Raw genomic sequence first — 19,389 nt, forward strand, 5'->3', positions numbered from 1 at the left:
TGAGATTGCTTTTTATATATTGTGGGCTCACGTGATCCTCTGGCTTAGCCTCCAAAGAAGCTGGGACCACAGAAGTATGTCGTCTTCTCTGGATCAGGTGGCTTTTGAATTTTAGATCTTGCCTGAGAAATTGGGTGAGGGCACCCAAAACCTAAAATTTAGATCAGGAAATACCCTCAAGAGCACTTAAGAATTTTATTTTAAAAAATATGTGCACTCTTTGCTTTCTTCTCAAAATGGATGTGGGCTGTGTTAGTCAGGACGGGCTAAGCTACGCTGCAGAACAAAAAAGTCTTTCTGGAACCTTTCAGCCAAGGTGTATTTCTTGCTGCTGGGATACAATCAGCACAGGTCAGCAGGGTGAGGGTGTAATCTGCTCACCCTGTCACCCAGGAACCCAGGTTTGCCACCTACAGATGTCTGGTGGCCTAGGCTAGGCAAGAGCCTGCATGAAGAGCTCGGGCCTGTGGTTCAGACCAGAAGTAGTACCACACATCACTTCTGCTTCCGAGGACCGTTTGATGGCAGGGAGAGGTGACATTTAGTCTTTTATGTGCCTCGGGGAGAGGAGAGCCAGTGGCGGGCCCTAGTAGCATCGATCAGATTTCGACATCTCTTTCTCTCATTCCTTTATGTAACCAGCCTGCAGGGGCTGCAGTTCTAGGCCTGGTGGTGAGTAAGGACACACGCCAGGTGTATTCATTGCCTTCAGAGAAGACGCCATATCTCGGGGTGGAACCAGTGGCTCGAGACTGACCGCGCACGTGGAAACAGTTATGCCATTGGATCATGCCTGTGTCGAAAGGTGAGAGATGACTGCACAGGGGAGGGTGGAGTAACAGATCCTGGTACACAAATACAAGTACGACAGTGCAATCTCCCACACAGCAGTCATCCTCTGGCTGTATCTGCTGTGCTCCACCCCTGGGACCTAGAAACGGCAGCTGGACGGGAAAGCATTATTCGATGCGCTAGAGGAAGATGGGAAACTCGAGATCATCCTCGCTGACGATTCTCAGTGGATTCTGAGGCAGGACTCTGCTCATCACGACAGCATTGCTGGACACTGACTGCCCTTGGATTTTATCATCATACCTGAAGTTCAGCTTGCCTGAGACTCACACTGGCTGCTGAAGAGCATCCCCCAAAGACACCCGCACTGCCCAGATGATTGGGAAGATGGTAGCCAGGGAGCACAGACCCATTGATTCAGATATTTTTCTTTTCTAAAACCTGGCTGAACTCTGGGCTTGGGGTTCTGTTGAAGGCTCATGGACCTTTTCCATTCCAGATCCAAACTATAGCAGTCACTAACATCATTCATAGGGGTTCCACAGGATAACTCCTCAAGTCCCTACCTTCTAGGACTATCCAACGAGGAGTCAGGTCGTCAACATTGGAGAATGCAGACATTTAGTTTACAGCAAGGCTGGGGTAGTAGAGTACAAATGGAAGGCTGCATTCTGTTTCCTTGATGGTATCTTTCTTCTGGCCAGTCACTCGGCCCCCAACAGTAGTGGCCTTCTGGGCCTGTAAGCTGTCTGTCTGACGTCGTGGTCCAGCGGGCTTTGATAGCCTGCTCAGAGTTTTCCATGCTACAGTTGATAGGTTTTCACAGTAAAAAGTCCCTAGTCTCCAAGTAGTTTGCTTATAAAAGCCTTGGGAGTGGGGTGGGGGTCTACTTGGTCATGAAAGCCTGCTCATACAATTAATCTCCTTACAGATACTCAATTAATAGTCAGACAGAATTTGAGCAACCAGTTCTATGTTATGCAACTATAAAAAGTGTGACTCTAGTCTCAACTAACTTCTTGGGGTGAGAAACTGAAGTCTGATGAGCGCGCAAAGAATTTCTTTCCCTGGTTTTGGTAAATGCCATATATTTTTCTGCAATAGAATTGGCTGGTTGAAGCATCAGTATTACCTATTAAAGCGGCTGGGAGTGGGTCACAGTGTGTAGGGAGTGAAATCTTTCCTTCTTAGGCTCTTAATAACAAAGAATGTTACAATGAAAAGGCACTTTTTCTTGTTGCAGTCTGCAGATGGAGACACTGGGTCCCTCCAGGTCCCTCCAGAACCACATCTGCCATGAGCAGCTATTAATGGATGAGGGCAGCATTTCACTTGTCTGGGACTCAGGCATTCTGGTCTCAGTCTGAAAACTGAGCAAAATGAACTTGAGGATCCAGGTTGGCCAGCCCTCTAGAGGTCTGTGACCTAGGAGCCAGGGGAGTTAAGCCCACTGGGATTAGCAAGAGGTTTGGGATCATTGACATAAGGAGATGGGGCATTTCTGCCTAACTTCCTCTTGCCTGGATGGACATCTGGCATGTCATATTCCATTTGGCATCTGTTCCTGTGTGCAATCAAATATTCTAGGCAAAACAATTTCTCAGAGCAGCAGCAAGGCTGCCCTTGGGTCTCTGGGGTTTGGGAGGTAACAGAAAGCAGGTGGAGGAAGGAGCAAATGAAGCATTTAATATCAACAGGGCCTGTTCCTTGGGAGGTGTGCTCTTTGTCACACCGCCTGCCAGAACATCCCTTCAAGGACAAAGAGACCTCAAGAAGCAAGCTACCACCAACTGTCTGTAGGAGGAGGAGCTTTAGAGGACTCCTCACCCAGGTCCAAGGACTTCAGCGCCTACACAAGGAATGGCTCTGGCTCTGGCTCTGCCTCTGCCTCTGCCTCTGCCTCTGCCGCTGCTGCCCGCTGCTCTAGCTGCCTTTGGCTGATTTGCCTTGAAATCTTGGAAACGTCCTGCTCAAAGATGGAATCTTGTGTACTGCATCTGTGACTCTCTTTTTTGTCAGATCCAGGCTGTTTTGCTTCAGTCAATTTACTAATTTAACAAAAAAAAATAAAAATAATTTTTAAAAAAGGCTCAGCACGGCGGTGCATGCCTGTAATCTCAGGAATCTCGAGGTAGAGGCCTGCAGACCATGAGTTCCAGGCCAGCCCGAGCTACACAGTGAGGAGTTGCAGGAAAGCCTGGGCCACATAGAGAGATACTAGCTCCACAACAAACAAAGGAACAAAACCCCTACCACTTATTTAGCACTCTACAGGAAACACAACCTGGTGCTAGAGTTCTAGACCACCCCATCACTTCCTGAATAAAATGGACCCGAACTAGGCACTTGCCTTCTTCCAGTCTTGAGTAAATCTTTAGAAACACAATGAACTAGCAAGAAAGCAACTGGACTGTCCACGTGGCCCTGACTCCACAGTGTCTGCCACACATGCCACAGGGAATTTACAAACGGTGATTCTCATTGCAAAAGCGACCTTCAGATTAAGAAACGATGGTTTTGTTTCTTCGGTTGATTTAGTGCTGTGACTTGCAGGCAAAGCCCTTCGTCGGGAGATGTGGGGCAAGAGGGTTTGCAGAGCAGAAAAAAGGCAGGTCTCAAAGAACAAAAGACAGCAGAGCCCCAAAGCTTAGAGAATAGTTGTGTATGCAAAGGGCCATACCGCCACATTACTGGTGGCTCAGGCAGGCCATGGGAATCCAGAGCAGCCAGGAGCTGGAGCAGAGGAGAGCAGGTTTGTCCCTAGGCAGAGACAGCATAGGCTGTTCACCAGGTGCTTTGGGAGGAGGGGAGAGGGGATCACAGAGTTGGAAGACAGCTCCCATGAGCTCTGCTGAAATTACCATTAAAAGACGAATAGAAATGTGGAGAAAACAAGAGGGCAAGGAAAGCAGGGGGGAATATTTTCCAGACAGAAGCATTTTTAAGTGAATGACCCTGAAAAGTAGGACCTGGCTCTGCCTCATCCTTGATTCACTTCTTGTTAGTTCCTCCTGGGAATGATACGATTGAGCTTCTTGGAGTTCAGAGGCCGGTACTGGGACACTGAATGAGGAAGCAAAGGCCCTGGGGGAGAGGGATGCTGGGTGTGTCAGAAAAGGACCGGCTAAGTTGGCCTCGCTGGGGTTTCTATATTGGGCTTAAAAACAGTAAGTAAGGGTCTCATTTGAGAACAGTTGACATTTCTCACAGACTTCGACTTTTACCACAGTCTTCAGAAGGTTCTGACTAGGAAGGCAAGTCAGTTGAAGGCGGTGATTTAAGAAGAGTACATGGAAGCATTTATTTACAGATTAACACTTGGCAGAAAGTCATGGGTGAGTAAGGAAGAGAGAAATATCCAAGATAAAGCATTAGAAGCTAGAATCGGATTCCACATCCCTAACAACTGTGACCAGATAACTAAGTTTCGAGTGCTCTGGGATGAGCTAAGGAATTAGTGAACAGTAAATGTTTATCACATTTCTTATATTAGGAGGAGTGACAAAAACTGTAGAGTCTTGTGGAAACTGTGTTAGTACAATTTCTGTTGCCATAGCAAAATTCCCGAGGCTGGATACTTTGTAAGGGGGGAGAGAGGAAGGGAGGGCGGGAGGGGGAGAGAGCTATTTATCTCACCTTTTTGGAGGCTGAAAATTCAAAGGCATTGATGGCAGCTGTTGTATGGGTCCTTATGGCTACATCACATCAGGGCAGACAACATCATGGGGGAAGTGTATATAAGGAGGACATCAGAAAGCCAGAGGCTGGGGAGGCACAGGCTTGCTCATTTATGGTAACTTGCTTTCTAGAGAATCAACTCAGGGTCTCAGAAGAATGTTAAGCCAGTGCATAGCCACGATGCCAGCACTCGGGGAAACATCCTGAACTCACCATCCTCTTGTCTAGTTCAGGATCAACCGGGATTGCATGATGAGGCTCTGTCTCAAAACTCTGAGGACCAGAAATAGAGCTCAAGGTCAGGCACTTCCCTAGAAAGCGCAAAGCCCTGCGTTTGGTCCCCAATCCTGAAAGGAAGAAACACAGTGTTGACCTTTTTCAAGGGGGATGCTGCCGAAGGTCTAAACACTTCCCACCAAGCCCCATCTCTTAGAGGTCCCACCACCTCTCAGCTCTGTACACCGGGAGGTTAGCTTTCAGCCATTCAACAGTCTATATCTAAATCATAGCAGAAACCAGGGGGAGAAACAGATTTGTAAACCTGTGAGTGGTACTCGATTTTAGGGAAGATATAGATAGATACGGGGTAGGAAGTAGGGTTTGTGCATAATTTGCATATATTAATGCAGGATTTGTATTTGAGGCAGAAGTAGGATGCGTGAGAAGTTATGTCTGCTTGTTTTTTTTTAACACCTATTATGTTATAAAGATATTTTAGGTCCCTAAGAAGACATTTAAAAATATGATCATGAATAACAACAACAAATACATTCTTTCCAAGCATTTGCCCAGTTTGTTGACCAAACTAATAACAATGATTCGATAATGAACGACCTGGTCAATGAAGAGTCTGTTAATGAGGTCAAAATCTTCCTCCATTAAAAGGGCCAGTCCTATCAAAGTGGATCTTTCCTCTGAGTGCCCAAACAGCCCCAGAGTAGTAGATATTCTGGGTGTCTCTAACATGTTCACTGAAGATTGGAAAGTCAGTCAAAAGTCAGCCATTAATGAACCAATGTGAGATTTAACCAAGTGAATATATGCAAACTATATAATGTTTTAAGTAAAATGAATAGGGTAGAGTCAACTAGAAACTCCTGGGGGCAAAGTTATTGATCAGAACCATTGTTTACTCTCTCACAGGAGGCAGTAACTATTTCCTAGAACCTAAACTGTAAAGAGACTTTGTCTAGATCTTAAGTAGATTCAGTCTCAGATGGATACTAAGCTTTTCAATGCATCATATGTTTTCTGTTGAGAAAAGGACGAGGTTGGATCTGGGTCAGACACATCACGGAAAAGAGGGTGGGTCAGCATCATAGTGAGAAATGTGTAACATGTTACGTTGATGCTACCCCAGTATTGTCCATGTTTCATCTGTGTTTATGATTGTTTTTCCAGAGAGACCACCAGGAAAGCCTGTGGATGAAGCAAAACCAAGTGCATTAGATATGTAGTGGTCAGAGGGACACCATCCTATCAGAGTCTTGCCAGTGTCTCCAAACAGAGGAGTTAAGAAACGGGTGTATGGATGATGTGACGGGGCCTGGGGGGATTGAAAGGTGTGTCTTGCAACACATGACGTGGAATGACAAGAGGTAGACGTAACAGGTCTAAAGTGGGGCGCGCAGGGAGGCAAGGGTTTTGAGGTGCTGCCCCTAAGTCAGCCACTCTGGTGGGCTCACAATCAGCTGACAGGAGCAGGTGGCTAAGTGTGGTTCTCCTGTCGTCTATCACAGGGCAGTTCTCACGCCCATCTCCAGTCCTCCATTCTCTTTTCCAGGGCTGAAAGCCTTTGCTAATGGACATCCTTGAAGCTAGGGGGAGGGGTGGGGCAGCTCCTTAGCTCACTTCTTTCATTATAGTTAGATAACATAAAGGAATGGAGGCTGTGTGCTGCTGAGAACGCTTGAACTCCAGATTCTCTCTTCTATAGTCCCCATTCAAAGCCTTGGCAAGAAACTGTGGGCAGATCTAAACTTGCAAAATATAACAAATACCAAAGTTGCTAGGATTCTTTCTAGGGTCTGCAGACGAAGGACCCCAAAGCTTAAGTTTTGTGGCTTCGTGGTAAAGCCCTTAACATGACTTTACCACTGGGGACTTTCTCCGGGGTTATCTTTGAATGCATTGCATGGCCAAGGATACAGTAGCCAATCAAAACTCCTGCACACCTCTAAGTCAGCGGAAGTACTCTGGGCGTGACTTTGTCTCCTACTATTCACCTGTCACCCCATCACAGGGCTCTGTAAGGTCATCTGCCTCCCTTCTCCCATCTGCCCAATGTTTCCTTTCTTTTCTGTATTCTAAACCAGGTAGGTTTTGCAGGATAAACTTTCTAGCTCATTTTTTTTATTTGTTTTCTGACAATAACCCAACCTTCTTAAGAAAGGCAAAGTATATAGATACACAAGACACACATATATGTATATGTCTAAATATTCATATGTACATATCTATATATGTAGATATATTTATAGATATGTATATTTTATATCTCTGAATGTAGAGACAGATCTATATGCATTTACATTTCTACATGCATATGTGTGTGTACAGAGATATATACATCATGTATATGTATACACGTACATACATATTATGTGTTCTTTCTTCTGCTAATGGGAAGCTCCCATTGGTCCCTCCACACTTGGTGTCATCAAGCTTCCTCAGCACCTAACACAGCTTGCGCATTTTGTCTCTCTGGTCCCCTCACCCTGAACTCTCCGATGAGTCCTGCTAAGAGCACCTCCCTTTGGTCTCAGATGCCTACGCCTCTTCCTCCTCCTTTTTGGCAGATGGCTGAGCGTCCCACTTTACAGGAAAAAAAATAGAGCTCACCAGCTGGATGAGCTCTGGCTCTCTCCCCGCTCATTTCCACCTACTCTTCCTCAAAGGAAAGGTGGGTGGCTCGCCCCTCCCCCCATCCCCCCAGTGAATTATGCACTCACCTTTCACATTCAACTGGTTCTTTTCCAGTTCTCTGGAAACCCAAACAATCCAAGTTCAAAAGAAAAGGAGGGAGAAGCAGCTCTTCCCTGTTCGTTCACTCATCCCTTGTCTCGCACCCCCCCCCCCCCCCCCCCCCCCCGCCACGTCCACGTCCTCCCATCTTGATGCAGGCAAACTTCTCCGAGTGCTCGCTTACACTCGCGGTCATCCTTTCCTGGTGTGCATTCCATCTTCAAACTCTGCGATGCCGTGAATGTGTTATTTCGGCTTTGTCTGGCCACCCTGGGATTACTAAATTTGAGAGATGCCTTCAGTTTTTCCGGGTCTGGTTCTTTCCCTACATACCATTGGACAGACACTGCTGTCGTCTGCCCCCTCCCTGACCTACTGGCCATCCAGTCCCTGCAAGATACTGTAGGTTGGCTCAATCAGCATTCATTCCATTCCCCTCTTGGCATACCTTCCTGGCAGAGAGGAGGAGGCTCAAAATGACATTTTCCATTATCTCCCCAGCCCCATGAAATTTCACCCCTGCAACACCCTGTCCAGGACCATCCCTTGAAACTGCTACCCTGGGTAGAGTGCACACCGAAGGCAAATGTCTTGTTGTCAGGCACTGCAGTAGGAGATGGGTCCCAAGTGCTAGCCAGTGGGAGCCCCAGAGCACCGCTCCCCAGGAAGCAAAAGCGGCCATTCCTCTGGAAGATTCTCACAGACTTGCCTTTCCCACAACTCTGTAAGTTGTTCACGGCTTTCAATCAACTTCATGTATTTGAAGTCACTCAAGTGGACTCTACTATCAGACTAAGAACACTGGCCAGCTTAGTGACCCAGGGCAACTTACTTCCTTGTCTGTGACTTCTCTCATTCCTCCTGGTGACTTTCCACCTGCCTATCTCCACAGCTCAGCCTTAGGTGTCTTCATCACCTTACCTCTCCCCTACTTACTTTCACAGAATTGTATGTGAACAGATGCACACAGTTCTGAATACATGCTTATGAACGTGTTTGACTTCTTGAGGGGCTGTCAAACTGTTTCCACTGAGGGGGCTTCAGTTTGTCTTCCTACCAACAGTGTGCGAAGGTTCCAATTTCTCCACCACATCAAAGCTTGTTTTCCTTATTTATTTAAATGATGTGTGTTGCTGGAGAATTTCTCTCCAGCTCCCCCCAGGCCCGGAGCCCACTTATAAAATAAACACACAGACTCTTACATTATTTAAACTGCTTGGTCATTAGCTCAGGCCTATCATTGTCTAGCTCTTACTCTTATATTTAGCCCATTTCTATTAATCTTTACTTTGCCACGTGGCTCGTGGCTTACTGGTACTTTACATCTTCCTTGTCCTGGCGACGGCTCCAGGCGGTCTCTCTTTCCTTCCTCCTTCCTCAATTCTCCTCTCTCCTTGTCCCACCTATACTTCCTGCCTTGTCACTGGCCAATCAGTGCTTTATTTATATAGAGTGATATCCACAGCACTTCCCCTTTTTTTTTCTTCAGAAAGAGATTTTATTTATAATTAACCTGTTTTAAATAAAAATATTGGTTTTTCTCTGTCCCACACCAGAGGGCTCTTCTGATTTGGAACATAATCTCTTAACCATTTTTTTAAAGCAATATGTCTGGGTTTAGAGGGGGAGTGAGCCAATTCCATCTCTAAAGCCAGCTTGGTATATTTGGGAATTTGGGCATAGCTTCTCTTACTACTTCCTGCTGGAGGGGGGCGCTATATCTTATGGGGATACAAAGAAAATTTTAGGATTATGGAATAGTCCATGAGGCTGTATTGTTTGAGCCAGTTGCCTTGAAACGATTCTGGATGTTGGATCATCTGGGCCATGGTGTCATTGGAGACCTTTCAGGGGGTCTTGGCTGGTCAAACCTGATGTATCATAATCTGGAACAAATCCATAACCTCTGGCTTTCTGTGGAAACAAAAGCAGAGTCTCCTTTCCAAAGCAACACATCCTTACATCCAAATTTTGAAGTCAAGCAATCTTTAAAATATACATATTGGTTTAACTCAACATCTTTTATGATCAAATGTTTTTCTGCAGTTAAAAATCCCAAAGACAACACAATCCAGATTCTCTGTGTAATATTCCTCTTTACATGGCTTATTTTTATATTAATTTTACTGTCTCTTTAAAGACTTTATTTTTTAAAACTATCTACTTCTTTATATAACTATATATATTCCTTTTTCTCTCTCTTCCAAGCCTACATACATTTTTACACACATTGTAAAGCATTTAAAGTCTTGTTCCATCTGAATCTGTCTTATTGTAAAATTGCATTACATTGTTAAATGGATGGTATAAATACAATTAGAAATATACATATAGCATTTTCTAACAATATCAATTTCAGATTTGTATACAATATAAAACAATCCAATCCAATCCAATGTAAAATATTTAAAACTAGTAATTGTCTTTTTCTTCTTTTCTTTCTTTTTTTTTTAAACAAGAACCTTAAATCTAATCTCCTTTGCTTAGCCTTTTTCCTATCCCTTGACAACAACTTGTAACCAACCCCCCTAAACAATGAAAATTATCCCAGACCCAAAACCCATTAAAAGACCAAAAAACCACCCACCCCACACCACCTCTTTGGGAATGTGGGCATTGTATTCTTATTCTAGGGGCATCTCTCTGTGGTAGTACAATGGTATGTTATCATGGTTTTAATTTACAGTTCCACAGCACCTAGAACACTGACCATCTTTTCCTATGTTTATTCTCTGTCTTCTTTAGAACAAATCCACTCTAGGCTTTTGCCTCTCACTCTTAACTAGATTTTTAGTTTTTACCACTGTTAAGAGTTTTTCAATATATTAACAAAGGAGACCCTTATTGGGTTTATGATTTAAAAATATCTTCTCTCAGTATCTCTTAGTTTTCAGAATAGAGTTCTGTTTTAATCTTTCAATCCAGTTAACCTGTTCTTTTGAAGGACCAGCCTGCCTCCAAACTACACTTAAAAACCATCTTACGGGAAAGACAAACTAAGTTCATTCCTGTTTATGATTAAACCTCTGTTTTTCAAGGATTGGGCTATGGCCCACCTGTAACCTTAATTCTGTACTGCCTGTTCCTGGGATGGCAATCATGCCTTTGTTTAAAAAGTTACATGACCCCTATGACTACCTTGTCATGACCCTCCATTGTTATTATTGTGCTTTAAGTACCTGTTATGGTCTGCTCCTCCAATCTGCCTATTCCTCCCCCTCCCCCCCCCAGCTATAAAAACCATGTCCTCCTCTCATTCAATACTGACCATTCAAGCCCAGCCTTAGGAGGAGGCAGGCAGCCCATGTACATGAATTTTAAAAGTTTGCTTTAATTAATTGTTTGCTTTAATTAATTTGGCCTTGATGATTTGGGTCAGTGGTCTTTCTCCTCTAGTCTTTGGGATTAACACTTTCTTAGGTGGCTTTTGCTTTGGCCTCATGTTTAGGCACATATCTCTGCTCTGAAGATCTTAGATGATTGTGTAAGGCCCATTTGAAGAACCTGGGGGTTTTCAAGCTTTAAGATTCCAAGCTTAATCACATCTCCAAAGCCCTTGTAAGGTGACACATGGGGTCTAGAAATCTGAATGTGGATATCACTGAGGAGACCATTCTGCCCACAACCACCTCATGTGTGTGTGCTCACATATATGTGGGTGCACCTGTTTCTAGGGTGCACATTTAGGTGCTCTTGCACGTGTGTGGTCACAGGTTGATGACTGGTGTCAATCATTTTCCATGTTGTTTATTGAGGCAGGGTTCACTTGAACCCAGAGCTCACTAATTCAGCTGGTCTAGCTAGCCAACTTACTCCAGATATCCCATGGGATTATAGGCAGACCAACACACCAACACAACACTTATTTGGTATGTTGGTTAGTTTTTTTGTTTTTTTTTGTTTGTTTGTTTGTTTGTTTTTGTCAACCTGACACACACTAGAGTCACCTCAATTGAGAAAATGCCTCCATGAGATCGGCCTGTTGGTTAGTTGCTTAGTTCTTGATTAATGATGGATGTGGGAGGCACCCATGCCACTGGGGAGGTACCACCACTGGGCAGGTGAGCCTGAGTTATATAAGAAAGCCAGTTCAGCAACCTTCCTCTACGGCTCCTGCTTCAGTGCTAGCTTCTAGGTTCCTGCCCTGATTTCTTACCCTGCCTGATTTCCCTTCATGCTAGAAGGTAAGCTGTAAGATGAAGTAAGTCCATTCCTTACCAAGCTGCTTTTTATCACGGTGTTTGTCACGGCAACAGGAAGCAAACCAGAACGCTTGGGTGTTTGGAGAGCCTAACTCAGGTCCTCAAACTTCCTCAGCAAGAACTTTCCCTACTGAACCATTTCCCTGGCCCCAAGTCCTCTGTTTTATATCTACTAAAATTTATACTTATCTGTTTTCTTCCATATCCACAAAGCTTATCCATCTCTAACTAGTTTTCAAAAACTTGTAATAAATAACAGATTTCAATAATAATGAACTGTAACATTTGTCCATGAAGCCATCAGAAGCATGCTGACACAGTCTCAGTCATTGTTGGCTACTCATACTGCTGTTGTCTTTGGATCGAGACAAAAGTCCTTAGCAATGCCCATGAGACCCAATGTGACCTGGTGTACCTCTCTCTCTCAATCAGACGTCCCCTGGCATTGTCTCTGAGTTCTGTGGACTCCAACCAGGCTCACCTTTCTCAGGGCTTTGGTGTTGTCCATGCTTTTGTCCAAACATGACTTGGCTTGGGTCTTCATATTCTTTCTTCTCTTTTCCCTGGTCATTCTCCAAATCTCAGGGTAATGGTTAATTCTTCAAAGAAATTGGCTCCAGCCTCCCTGTCTGGGCCAAGAACTTTAGGTTCTCATAGCATGGCACACTGCTTCTCCTGATAGTTGAGATAGTCTATCTGTTGGTGGAATTATTTGACTAATGATACTCTCCCTTACTAGTCTGGAAACTCAACCTAGATCTCTGGCATCGAACACAGTAGTATCAATTAGCTTCTCAGTAAATATTTGTGGAGCAAATGTAAATTTTGGTAGCAATTAAAAAACATTAGGTCCAAGTAAAAGTAAATGAAAACCAATTAAATGAGAACAAACAAGACTGTTTAGTCAGAGTTTGCAAGGGAGCCAGCCACCACCACTTGCATGATGGCAGAGGCTCAAAAGTGGGCAGAAAATCCGACGAGCCTTGCAGTGGGGAAGAGGAGCCTTTAGGTGTGCGCAGGCTGTCCTGGAACTCACTATGTAGCCCAGGCTGTCCTGGGACTCACAGAGTTCCTTTCTAGTGCTTGGAGGGAGAGGCATTCACCTCTACACCTGGCAAATACAGTCATGTTTCAATCTGATTAATTCCAGAAAAGCGCTTTCCCAGATTCCTAGTTGGCACTTTACATTCCCACCTCCACAGACAAGCGGCTCCCCTGTGCCTTACCAACTATGACAGGCAGACTCCTCTGAAACCGTGCACCCACACAGATGTTTCTTCCCTTGTGTCTATCGGGGATTTTGATTGCAGCGATGCAGAAGTACCTAATGCAGTCCCCCACTCATGTCCCTACAAGGAAGGAGAGGAAGGGGTGTGAAGAGACTTAGTCCAGGCTCACACAAGTTGGAAGCATCAGCCTGGGACTTCTATCCAGTACTGTACTGTACTCTACCACCCTTTGCATTCACCTAGTCTGTGCCTGTGGTACAAATGGTAACTCTTCCTGAAACCCATGGGCCACGGCCAAGAGCCCTTCACAGCTCTCCCGGGGGACTGAGGAAAATTGTATAATAAGGAATTTCAGACCATGGCTGATCATATGGCCCCAGTGTCATGAAAGGCTCTGTAGCTTGGTGTGTGTGTGTGTGTGTGTGTGTGTGTGTGTGTGTGTGTGTGTGTTAACTCTCACTCTCTCTGGGATAGAAAGAGCAGAGACAACTGGTTAAAGCACTTTTTCTTTAGTCTTGAGCTGGTCAATACAAAGACCACTGGACACACATGCCTCTTAGGAAGAGAACTGAGTCAGATGTGGGAACAGAGAAGAAGAATTGTGGACATGGAAAGGGATCGTTCATAGATGTTCGTTCATACAAAAAAATTTCAAGAAAGCTTTTCTGGAGTTAAGCAGATGGAAATATGACTATATTTGCCAGGTGTAGAGGTGAATGCCTCTTACTCCAAGCACTAGAAAGGAACTCTGTGAGTTCCAGGACAGCCTGGGCTACATAGTGAGTTCTAGGACAGCCTGGGCTACATTGAACCTGTGTCAAGCAAGCAAACAAGGAAGAAAGGAAGGGAGGGAAGAAAGGGAGAGAGAGAATAAGGGAGGGAGAGAGGGAAGGAAAAGAAAGAAAGAAAAGGAAAGGGAAGAAAAGAAATGACTGTATTGGAAAAATCTGAGTCCTCCTCTGTGTCCCTTGAGGAGTGGAGTCCTGATTAAGCCACATTACCAAATGAGCCTTTGCTCTACAATTCTGAGAAGAGCAAAGGTGTCCCAGGGTGACACTTTCAGGACCTGTGGCTCCTTCAGGAGTATGCCCATGACAGCCAGGTCTCCCCTGCCTATGCTGACCTTCCCAGGTGAAGACCCAATACCTCTACAACAACCCTATAGCTCATCTTAAAACAAAGGTCCTTTTTAAAACTGGTCTCAGGTTAAAATTTAATGTGCCTAGTACTAAAATAGAAAGAAACATGTCATTCCCAAACACACAATTTTAAAACAAAACTTCAAAATAAATTGCCACCCAGCTAACCTAAGTAATTGAATAGACCATGCTACTGACAGGAAGTATTATAGAACAAAAGGGCTAGTTCATCATGCTGTGGGCAATACCGAGGAGCAACCAGCACATCAAGAAGCAAACTGTACCAGGAACTTTACTTTGCAGGAAAAGAAAGGGGATCATGGGTTCTTGACGTGGGGTGCACACTGCTTCTTAATCTATGTATTACGGAAAAGTTTCAAAATTATACTTTCTTCTGACTATCTTGCAACAAATTCCAGGAATCAAATCTTTTTCATCTCTAAACATTTCAACAAGTGTACTCGACATAGGAACATTTGTAACATGTCACATGAACCTTATTATCACACTTAATAAGATTATTATTAAGGCAGTCATCCTTTAATGCCACCTAGACCTCAATCTATGTCTACACTGCACAGTTGTCTCAAAGCCATTGGATCAGGATTTGTTTGTTGTTAGATTCATGTGCCAGGTGACACCCCTGTTTGTATTTGATTGACTGGTCAATCAGGTGTTTTGAATTTGGGAAACATTTTCTTGTATTGGGTTGCAGGTTGCACCAAGGACTGAAAACCTGATATCTGTGGGAGTCAACCAGTGACTGCAAATGAGTAAAGTAGGTTAAAGAGTCATATGGTTTTTTTTTATTTACAGACATCAGTGGGTAGGTTAAGTATTCTGTGTGGACTTTGTGCCTGCAAATTCTGCATCTACAGATGTACTCAGTCAGAGATCGGGAACATGAAAAAGTCTGCATCTGTGCCAAATGGACAGTTTCCCTGTTTGTTATCTCTAAAGAATGCAGTAGAACAAGAATTTGGATGGCACTTGCATCGTTCTACTATTCTAAGTCCAGAGATGACTCAAGTACACAGGAGGATGTTGTATGAAAGACCATGCCATTTGATACAAGGGAACTACGAAGCCTTGCATTTGGGTACCTGCAGGAGCCCATCCCACAGCATCCATGCACCTTACTTCCTAAGAAAACGCAACTCTCCATGCTCTGCCTGGGAAGTCTTGGTCTAGTTTTAATTTTGATAGGAATGTGGGTACCAGAATGATCTCATTTTCTGGATAACCCTACCAAAAATCAAAAAGCACAAAGATAACTTTTGATAAACTAATCTAGCCACATTCTGCCGGAGACTACAGGGTGTTTGAACCATCCCTGATGGAGGCCAGAGCTGTCCATGGGGTAGTTGTGCTTGGAAACCTGGCCACGATGTCTAGAGTGCTGGCCCCAGCCAGCCAGATCTGTCCAGTTCTTATAACTCTGGAAGTTAGGGACAAGCTCCTGACTTGAAATTCTGACAACTGACTAAAAAGAGAAGAATAGAAACACCTGCCCACCCTATTTTGGTGAATGTCTGATCTGTAACTCCAGAATAAATGCCTGAATGGGGAAAAAAAAACTTAACCTATTTCAAGATTCATGGCTGAAATTCATATAATAAAAGATGGATTAGCAATTTAAAAAAAGATGATGAATTTTAATAGAAGTTCTATCTGTCATGAGAAGAGCCCAGGAAAACAATGTGTTTTTAGGGACAGTCATGCAGAGGTGACTGGGGGGAGAACAAGGCACGAGGCGATGAGTCTCACACTTCAAGAACTGTCAGCAAGGTCTGCGTGTACAATTCTTGGCCTCTGGGTACAGGGCGAGACCCCTCTAACAGTGAGTCTTATGATCTACAGCCAGGAGAGATTCTTTTATGATCTGCTTCAGGCAAGAAGCCGGGAGAAGGGTAAGGTGACCTACCTGCTTCTGAGCTTTTTCGGGTCCTTCAGGTTAAAGCGCTCAGCACCCCAAGGCCTCATCATGGAACACAGTTCTCTAATCTAAATGGACTGTACCCTTCTTCCCAGTGCCAGCAGGCTCAGGAGCTGTTCAACAGAAGGTGGAGTTTCCCGTCTCCCTGAGCAGGAAACAATCTGTTTTTCACTCACTACTCTCACAAAACAAAATGCATCTGTGACTAAATGTGAGTGGCGGTTTTCTCAACATCCCTACACTCCTCAAATGGATGCCTCTAGAATCACAGCAGTTATGTCTCCTACTGAAGTCAATTCTGTACTGCTTAACTGTGGAGAGCGTTGGATCCCGTCAGTCACAGCTTTGGTCCCAGAAGAAAGCTCCCTTTCTGAGTGGGCCAGTCGCAAGCACTAGGGTACCCCCTGTTGCTGCCAGTTGCCTGTGAATTGGAACTCCAGATACACCCCCACTGTGTTGGATGAATTTGCTGGGACAGCTCACAGAAGTCGGAAAATACCTGTATGTGTTTCTAAGCCTATGTGAAGGGCAGGAAGAAATGCATAAGGTGGTGTGCGCGGGGAGAGATGCATCACCTCTGTGCTCTCGACTGGGGACACGACACTGCAGACACTGTGCCCTTCTGCAGCTTGCCAAGCCCAGCTTTGTGGTGCTTGCAGAGGCCTATCACACAGCTATGGTTGATCAAACCGTTGGCCGCTGGTGTCCATCTTGAGCTTCTGTCCATCAAGGCAGCTTGGGGAGAGAGGGATAAAGGGTTTCAACCCTCTGAGCACATAGTTGGTTGCCCTGGCAACCAGGCAGACCCCAATCCCATGGCTATCTAGGGGCTTTACATAAATAGCCTCATTAACGTGAACTCAGGTGTAGCTGAAATAGGTTCTTTGTAAATAAAGACCGCCTCTCACCTCTTTGGCTCTCTGCTCCAGGAACTAAGGACAAAAGATATTCTTATTGCTCTAGTCTCTTGAAAGGAGTTGTGGATGAACCCCTCGATGTATATTTCATAACATTACACATCCTCATCAGTATAAACACACTTACCTATTATAGCTCCAAAGATCCAGCTACTTCTCTTCCTGGATGTGCCCAAATAAAAATGATTTTGCATATTTAAGCTGGTAAATTATTGAAATTATATATATATATATAATTATATATATAAAATCTCATGATTTCTTTTCTTGGTGTCCTTTTTAGCCACACTGTGAACAGACACAACCTCACCAATGTAGACTTAGTAACCTTGCTAAATCCATTCTATGTTGAGATTGTGGTATGCCCAAAGTTTCTCTGCATTGTGTAAGACTTTTTTTTCCCCTCACCTTTCCTGAAAGACTCCATTTTATGAGCAGTACTTGACTCCATTTTGAAGATGGAGGATGCCTGAGTACCTTGATAGACATGTAAATGATACCATCTGCCTGGAACCATCCACAAGGCACAAACCAATAAATAAGTTTGTTCCTGAAAGTAGGAAGAGTGCCACCCTCTAAATTTGTCAGAATAAATTGGGACTATACGAACACATGGTCTCACTAAAATCATATCAGGAAAACCGGCTTGCGAACTTGAACATGCCAGACTGAGGAAGGGGAGCAACTCCCTCCCCTGGACCCTATAAAAAGGAAAAGACCTAACACTGTGTTGGTGACACTTTCACCAGCTTGTCATCTGACCAATTGATATGAGCATCAAGGGACTGACAGATTAAAAAAAACTGTGGAGGTCCAAATTACTCAGGGTCAGAGAATCTGAGCTTGCTTTACCCAGCAGGGCTGCATAAGGAGATGATTTGACCGTGGACGTGTTTACCAGGTGTTTGGAAGGGTCTACACTTGGCTGTGCGGTGTGTTTTGATCTTGCAAGGGGGAGGTCTTTTGCCCCGCCCTTGGCATTGTTTTAAAAAGTACTTTTGAATAAATGGAAAAGGCCATTGGGTAGCGATCCAGGCCCTCCTGAAGCTATCCTGTGTTTCTGTCTTCTCAACCACTAGGTCTCTCTTTCTAATATTTTCTTATCCCTCTCTCATAAGAACCCTTCAAAGGGTGGGAGCTGACCTCCCCCAGAAAACTCTGGGCTGTCCCAGAGGCTTCGGCTTGGTTTGGTCCTTGTTGTTGATGTGGCCTAGTCAAACTGTTGACCATCCATCCACTTGTCTTTTGGGATCTGCCATCGACATGTCCACCCATTTGTTCACTTGGACCTGGCCTTGCCCTTCTCTCTGCAGCTTCCATTTCCATTACCTCCTGCAGCTCAACCTGACTTTGACTTTGTGACTCCAGCAGCCTAAATCCAGCTGCCTGGCTCCTGCAGCCTGGGTTCTGTGTCTTCCTCTTAATGGAGATTCTCAGCCTTTCAAGTCTCTTTGAAACTCACTGAATTCTGCTGCAGCCTCCTTGAGCCTTTACAGACATTTGGTAACCTACACACACATATATGAAGATATATTTACTGTGTCATGTATTACCTGAAAGTTAATATTAGAAACTGAGGATTGAAATAAAACAAACAAGGCTGTGTTTGCAGCAGCCAGGCCGTCAGAAAAGCAGGACTGGCTGGTAGATTGCTGCCAGCGAAGCCACCGTACATTATGAACTTATTGCTATTCAATAAGTTCCGACACTAAAAAAAAACACACGTATGTTGATCTATATTTCTGCCATACTTTTCTGGTATTCAGGCTGGAAAAGGCTGGCGTTGGGGCTCAGAGCGTGGCATCTGGAAGTATGGCTTTTGTAAGCAGGTACCTACTGTGGAAAGCCACTGTCAGGAACCCCTTCCCAGGATCAACCCCTAACTGAAGAAAGGAACCGAGGTACCAGTGTCTGCCTTGACGTTTGCACGTTACTATAGTTTAGATTTTGATGTTAGCAAAGGCTTGTTTCCCAGGGTGGAGCTATTGACAGGAGGTGGGATCCTTAAGTGGGGCCCAGACTTGGACTATTGGAGTGATTTGGTCCTGCCCTCATGAAATATTGTTCTCTCTCTCTCTCTCTCTCTCTCTCTCTCTCTCTCTCTCTCTCGCTCTCGCTCTCGCTCTCGCTCTCGCTCTCGCTCTCGCTCTCGCTCTCGCTCTCAGTTTTGCTCTTTCACACTCTCCTTCTGTAAAGTGATCGAGTTTGTCCTGCTTTATCTGCTGTCCTGGGAAGAGCAGATGATGGTGAGCAGGAGCCTCTGTCCTGGGAGGAGCAGATGATGGTGAGCAGGAACCTCTGTCCTGGGAGGAGCAGATGATGGTGAGCAGGAACCTCTGTCCTGGGAGGAGCAGATGATGGTGAGCAGGAACCTCTGAGGCTGACAGCCGGTACATCTATTACCTTTATAAGTTATTTGATGAGTTTGGTTCAATACTGGGACACCAAGATGTACAGCCTTTACAAAAAAAAGATTTAATTTGCATCTGTGTGCATGCCAGCAGAAGCCTGAAGATGGGGTCCTTCAGATGC

The 19,389-nt window shown here is 44.7% G+C and overlaps 1 long non-coding RNA gene across 1 annotated transcript in view; it reads right to left on the reverse strand.

The window, feature by feature from the left end:
- Positions 1–7,574: 7,574 nt before the first annotated feature.
- LOC143268287 (uncharacterized) overlaps positions 7,575–19,389 on the reverse strand; it is a 32,138-nt gene continuing 20,323 nt past the window's right edge. The window contains exons 2-4 of the long non-coding RNA XR_013044024.1: positions 16,516–16,675; positions 12,863–12,985; positions 7,575–7,713 (exon numbers count right to left, since the gene is read on the reverse strand). This is a non-coding gene — a long non-coding RNA (uncharacterized LOC143268287). The remainder of the gene's footprint in view (positions 7,714–12,862; positions 12,986–16,515; positions 16,676–19,389) is intronic.

This window comes from Peromyscus maniculatus, chromosome 13, assembly GCF_049852395.1.
Source record: "Peromyscus maniculatus bairdii isolate BWxNUB_F1_BW_parent chromosome 13, HU_Pman_BW_mat_3.1, whole genome shotgun sequence".
In the NCBI taxonomy this organism is placed as follows: domain Eukaryota; kingdom Metazoa; phylum Chordata; class Mammalia; order Rodentia; family Cricetidae; genus Peromyscus; species Peromyscus maniculatus.